The 6,852-nt window shown below is 43.7% G+C and overlaps 1 non-coding gene across 1 annotated transcript; it reads right to left on the reverse strand.

Annotated features, from left to right (window-relative positions):
• Nucleotides 1–336: 336 nt before the first annotated feature.
• On the reverse strand, nt 337–441 carry TRNAL-CAA (transfer RNA leucine (anticodon CAA)). Its single transcript has 2 exons — nt 404–441; nt 337–381 (listed from the first exon to the last, which is right to left on the reverse strand). It is a non-coding gene; the product is annotated as a tRNA-Leu (tRNA).
• Between the last annotated feature and the right edge of the window lie 6,411 nt (nt 442–6,852).

Genomic DNA, 6,852 nt, shown 5'->3' on the forward strand with positions numbered 1-6,852 from the left:
CTCACTGCAAGCTCCGCCTCCCGGGTTCACGCCATTCTCCTGCTTCAGCCTCCCGAGTAGCTGGGACTACAGGCGCCCGCCACCACGCCCGGCTATTTTTTTGTATTTTTAGTAGAGACGAGGTTTCACCGTGTTGGCCAGAATGGTCTCGATACTCCTGATCTCGTGATCCACCCGTCTCGGCCTCCCAAAGTGCTGGGATTACAGGCTGAGCCACCGCGCCCAGTCCCTAAAAGCCGATTCTTAAAAATATACGTTGGTAATTGTATGCCTACTGCTGAGATCAGGATATCTCAAAAGTAAGGAGAGGGGGGGGAAAAAAAAAAAAAAAGCATGTGTCAGAAGTGGGATTCGAACCCACGCCTCCATTGGAGACCAGAAACCCCAGCGCGGGGAAGCGTAGCTTGAGTCTGGCGCCTTAGACCACTCGGCCATTCTGACACACTGCGTAACGCGTCTGATTTTTGCACTAAAATAGAGATCAACAAGCAATGATTCTGTGACGTGCACTCACGCAGAAACGCAGAAACGCGATGACGTCAGAGTTGCTTGGTAACATAAGGGAAGAAAGCCACTTGTGGATTGAAAAAGGAAAAAGACTTCGCAGGACTAGAAAATGTTTACGCATAAAACCGGATCAAGTCTCTTACGGGCCTTACAACTGTTACCGCCATCTCGAAAAACGCGTGAAGTTTTTGTTGTTGTTGTTGTTGTTGTTTTGCTCCCAGCCTGCCCAGGTTTCAGGAAGGAAAGAACATCTTTTGCTTCGGTCGCTGGGTCGGTTCTCCAGCGTCTGATGTTTACTGAAATCTTGATCGTGGTTAGCCTCCCCCTAGGACTTCATTGTTTGGAAGATGGTGAGGAACAAAACAAAACCCTAACAGAAGACCCCGGTTGTATGGGAAGGTCCCCTTTTAGCCCCTCTATTTTGGTTTCATTTGTCACTGCCTTGCCACTCGTCGAAGTTTGTCTTGGGCTCTGAAATTGGCAGCCGGGAACGGCTGGGAAGCAATCTGAGCTCCAGGCCGGGAAGCCCCGAGGTCACAAATTTTAATGGAGCCCTGAAACTAAACAGAAATCATCCCTCCCACTAGAACAAGAGCCCCTAGAGGCCAGGGACACTGCTAAAATAACATGTGTAGACAAATGCCGTCCAGGTAACAGTGCCTGCCCTGGCAAACACGATAGAGGTTCAATAAATATATTTTAACTCGACTGTCTTAACTCTTGTATTTGGGGCTGTGAAGTTCAGATAGAGGAAATATAAAGTTGGATATTTTAATTAGATTTTGTCCTAATAGGTTACTTTTTGTATTTGTTAACATAAAAAAATTTCTCTTCCTTTTTGTAAGGCAAAGTTAGGTCTCTTTTCTGCATGGAGAAATAACTGAGTTTCAGTAGGCTCTATCTTAATTTCCATAGACTTCCTTGGTTTCATATCCTATTTTTGATAGAGAGAAAATTAGTAGTGAGAAGTACAGTGAACACTGGTTCCCCAGTCTCCCTCCAATACATGAGATTTGTATATTTTCTTTCGATTGGAAGGAAATTGTCCAGGAAGTGATTCCCAACTTGGCAACTGTAATCTTACCCTAACTATAATTATTTTTTTCTAATTGCAAAGTACACACAAATTGTAGAACATACAAACATGTCAAAAATTAAAATTATCCATAATCTCACTAATCAGAGGTAACTATTAACATTTTTATATATTTAGTCTTTCATATGGCATACATTTTTTCCAAAAAATGGTCATGTGTAGTAATTTGCTAACTTACTTTCTAAATGATTATGAACATTATACTTGCTAAGTACTATAGATATTTGGTATAAATCTTAATTCTTGCAAATATTCCATATCAAAGTGGTATTCTTGAACACTGGATTATTTCTAATTTTTTATTTTCATGAGCAATGCTGTAAAAACTATCCTTACATAAATATTTTCAAACATCCATAATTATTTCCTTAAATTTCTAAAAGTGAAACCATTACATCAAATTTTTTTTTTTTTTTTTTTTTTTTGAGACGGAGTCTCGCTCTGTCACCCAGGGTGGAGTGCAGTGGCGCGACTTGGCTCACTGCAACTTCCACCTCCCAGGTTCACACCATTCTCCTGCCTCAGCCTCCCGAGTAGCTGGGAATATAGGCGCCAGCCACCACGCCCGGCTAATTTTTGTATTTTTAGTAGAGACGCGGTTTCACTATGTTGGTCAGGCTGGTCTCAAACTCTTGACCTCTTGATCGCCTGCCTTGGCCTCCCAAAGTTTTGGGATTACAGGCGTGAGCCACCGCACCCGGCCCACATCAATGTTTATCCAGTTTTTTGTTTTTTTTGACGGAGTTTGCTCTGTTGCCCAGGCTGGAGTGCAATGGCATGATCTCAGCTCACTGCAACCTATCTTCCAGGTTCAAATGATTTTCTCGTCTCAGCCTCCCGAGTAGCTGGAACTACAAGCATGAGCCATCACGCCTGGCTAATTTTTTTTGTATTTTTAGTAGAAACTGTTTCACCACGTTGGTCAGGCTGGTCTCAAACTCCTGACCTCAAATGATGCGCCCATCTCGGCCTCCCAAAGTGCTGGGATTACAGGAGTGACCCACCGCGCCTGGCACATTTTAATAGGTAAAAAATGTTATGGCCCCCCCGCTTTTTTCTTTTTTACATATTTATTAGTGAGGTTCAATACTCATGTTTGAAGGATTTTTATACTCCTTCCTCCATAAATTGCTTGCCAAATTTTTATGAGGTGTCCATCTTTCCTTATTGATTTGTAAGACTTATTTTATGAAAAGTAAACTCTTGGGATACAGTTTCTATTTACCAAGAACCCAAACATTAATTCCTATCTCTTATTAACAAGAATCCCATTATGTCCCTTAAATATTTAGTTATTTCCATCTTATGGAAACTAGAAGCTATACAATTAACAAGGTTCCCATGTCAATTTTTAAAACCCAACTGTGGCCCACATTTAGTGTTTTCATACTATAGATTCACTTCTAATCCTGGTCATTTTTTGTGCCATCTTTTTTTTTTTATGAGACAGAGTCTGGCACTGTCACCCGGGTTGGTGTGCAGTGGCGCGATCTTGGCTTGCTTCAACCTCTGCCTCCCAGGTTCAAGCAATTCTCCTGCCTCAGCCTCCCAAGTAGCTGGGACTACAGGTGCGTGCCACCATGCCTGGCTAATTTTTGTATTTTTAGTAGAAATGGGGTTTTTCACTATGTTTGGCCAGGGTGGCCTCGAACCCCTGACCTCATAATCCGTGCGCCTGGGCCTCCCAAAGTGCTGGGATTACAGGTGTGAGCCACCGTGCCTGGCTGTGCCATATTTTTTCTTTCTTCCTTTATGGCATGTTAAACTCCTGATATCTTGATTTTATGGGTTTGTTTTGGTTTTTTTGAGATGGAGTCTTGCTCTGTGGCCCAGGCTGGAGTACTGTGGTGGGATCTTGGCTCACTGCAACTTCCACCTCCTGGGTTCAAGCAATTCTCCCACCTCAGCCTCCCGAGTAGCTAGGATTACCGACACGCACCACCACACATGGCTAATTTTTGTATTTTTAGTAGAGATGGGGTTTTACCGTGTTGGCCAGGCTGGTCTTGAACTCCTGACCTCAGGTGATCCGCCGGCCCCAGCCTTCCAAAGTGCTGGCATGAGCCACTGAGCCCAGACATGATTTTATGTTTTAAATGGCTTTAAGTCCTTTTGGGAATAAGGTAAAATATAATTAAATATGTCAATATTTTAACTATTTACTAATATTTATTATGCAATAAGACTCCCCACAGGCCATTCTACATTTTTATGAAAACATCTGTAAGAGGAATTTTAAAAGGCCTGACAAATTATTTAAAGAGGGAAGCAGGGGGACTATAAAGGAAAGAAGCTGACAATGGTGGTCTCTGAAAATGAAAAAAACAAAACAAAAAAACAGGATTTAATTTCCAACCTTGAAATGAGTCCCTTGACTTTTTGTGAGGTTCATATAATTTGATTTTCTAGTATGTCCAGGATTACGTGAGAGTAACAGGGATTGGGGTGGAAATTGAGATGACGCTGTATTCAAATGAGACTGACCATAAACTGGTAGTTGTTGAAGTTGGGAGATGATATAGAAGGGTTCGCTGTGTATTTTCTTCATTTTTGTGTATGGTTAAAGGTTTCCATACTGAAGAGTTCATCCAGTACAGAAAAAAAAAAAAATCACCAAATCTCATCAAAAGCATCTATGCTAATATTTTGGCATATTTCTTCCCAGTTTTTAAAGAAATATGTAGGTTCAAATATTTCTAAATTAGTATTTCTCACTTTTTTCTATTACATTCTTTTTGTGCATCAGAACCCTAAACTGGGTTTGGCAATCACATCCCATACAAATCCAAGTTCTTCACATCCTCTGAATGAAGAAATCTGGTAGAGATGTGTGTATCTGTAAAGGTTACCTTCAAATGTCCTGCTTACATTTCAAACTTCAAATGCAAAATTAATTCAACAGATAAGCCAGATGTAAGAAATGTATCTTTTCTCCAACAGGGAAAAAGGAAATGTAATGGGGCAATACTGTCAAATGGAAGTACTGTTTGGCCTGGCATGGTGGCCCATGCCTGTAATCCCAACACTTTGGGAGGTTGAGGAGGGAGAATCCCTTGAGCCCAGGAGCTCCAGGCTGCAGTGAATGATGATCTTGCCACTGCACTCCAGCCTTGGTGACAAAGTGAGATCCCTTCTCTAACGCTGGTTTGGTTGGGATTATTATTCTCAGAGACTTCATATAGGAGGAATTTCTGGCTTCAACAAAGTGCAGGATTTAGTAATGTGCTTACATCATTAAGTCAAAATTTCTTGCAGGACAGAGCTAGTGGGCAAGTCTCTTAGTCTCAAGAGAAAGAGCACTAAGAAACACAGCCCAGACATTTAGGCTTCCTCTTACATTACTGTGGTCTGCAATGAGGTCTCCTGGAGCACAAGTTTCACTTCTCCCCAAATCGTCTTTAGTCGTACTCTATTTTTTTTCACGTTATTTTCCCCCTCTCCTAATTAACTAACTTTTCAAAGGATAGAAGCCATGTTCTCTTACATTCTCTTCAGAAGCAAGTTCAGCTGGGGCACCCAACACTGGTTGAATTGTCTATTTGAATAAAAAAATGTCTTTCATTTGTGAAGAAGCAACTCAACCACCATTGGTATGCTAAGAACCTTTTGAGTTTTGTTTTTTATTTTGCTGGGAGGAGATATGTGATTTCCATCTATACTCTTTGGTCTGCATCTCAGATAACTAAAGGCATTAACAAATGGCTCTCATTTACCATCTGATAGCTATTTGCTCTTAATGGCACAAGTGTTAGGCTGTTACATGCATTTCTCATCTTCTCACTTAATTGTACATGGTGGAGGGTAGGGGCCATGTTCAGTTTCCCTTTATTCTTTAAACCTATCTTTTATTAGGCCTTGTCTGCTCTTGGGGAAGATGGTCTTCTTTGTGTTGGCCTTTATCAGAAAAAAGAAGAGCACCTGAAGACACACAGGCATGTGCGCAGGCATGCATGCACAAACACACACTTCCTGGAACAGCAAAAGAACTAAGGAAGGAGAAGTTATTGAAGCCCTAACGTATAATTAACAATTGCAGATGTTCTGAGGAATGAGAGGGGAGTCAAAGGAATCGGAGAGGGCCCCATATCTGCCTTTAGTGACTCAATTCCTGACTCGGTGAACTCAAAACTTACACCTTTCTGCAGATGAGTAAAACTTAGAATCACAAGTTCATTTAATCCCATTCAAACTGGCAGGCTTTTAAAACTAAAAATATAAATAAATACCTATAAACACACTGTGTCCAGAATTGGTGGGTTCTTGGTCCCACTGACTTCAAGAATGAAGCCGCAGACCCTCGCGGTGAGTGTTACAGCTGTCAGTGGTGGCACGTCTGGAGTTGTTCGTTCCTTCTGATGTTCGATGTGTTCAGTTTCTTCCTTCTGGTGGGTTCATGGTCTCGCTGGCTCAGGAGTGAAACTGCAGACCTTCGTGGTGAGCGTCACAGCTCTTAAGACGGCGCATCTGGAGTTGTTTGTTCCTCCCGGTGGGCTCGTGGGCTTCAGGAGTGAAGCTGCAGACCTTCGCGGTGTGTGACAGCTCATAAAAGCAGCGTGGACCCGAAGAGTAAGCAGTAGCAAGGTTTATTGCAAAGGGCGAAAGAACAAAGCTTCCACACTGTGGAAGGGAACCTAAGCGGGTTGCCACTGCTGGCTCCGGCAGCCTGCTTTTATTCTATCTGGCCCCACCCACATCCTGCTGATTGGAGCCGAGTGGTCTGTTTTGACAGGGCACTGATTGATGCGTTTACAATCCCTGAGCTAGACACAAAGGTTCTCCAAGGCCCCACGAGAGTAGCTAGATACAGTGTCGATTGGTGCATTCACAAACCCTGAGCTAGACACAGGGTGCTGATTGGTGTGCTTACAAACCTTGAGCTAGATACAGAGTGCCCACTGGTGTATTTACAATCCCTGAGCTAGACACAAAGGTTCTCCGCATCCCCACCGGACTCAGGAGCCCAGCTGGCTTCACCCAGTGGATCCTGCACCGGAGCTGCAGGTGGAGCTGCCTGCCAGTCCTGCGCCGTGCATCCGCACTCCTCAGCCCTTGGGTGGTCGATGGGACTAGGCACCGTGGAGCATGGGGCGGTGCTCATCGGGGAGGCTGGGGCCGCCCAGGAGCCCATGGAGGGGGTGAGAGGCTCAGGCATGGCGGGCTGCAGGTCCAGAGGCCTGCCCCGCGGGAAAGCAGCTAAGGCCCAGTGAGAAATCGAGCGCAGCACCGGTGGACTGGCACTGCTGGGGGAA

Source organism: Hylobates moloch, unplaced genomic scaffold (assembly GCF_009828535.3).
Source record: "Hylobates moloch isolate HMO894 unplaced genomic scaffold, HMol_V3 SCAFFOLD_20, whole genome shotgun sequence".
NCBI lineage: Eukaryota > Metazoa > Chordata > Mammalia > Primates > Hylobatidae > Hylobates > Hylobates moloch.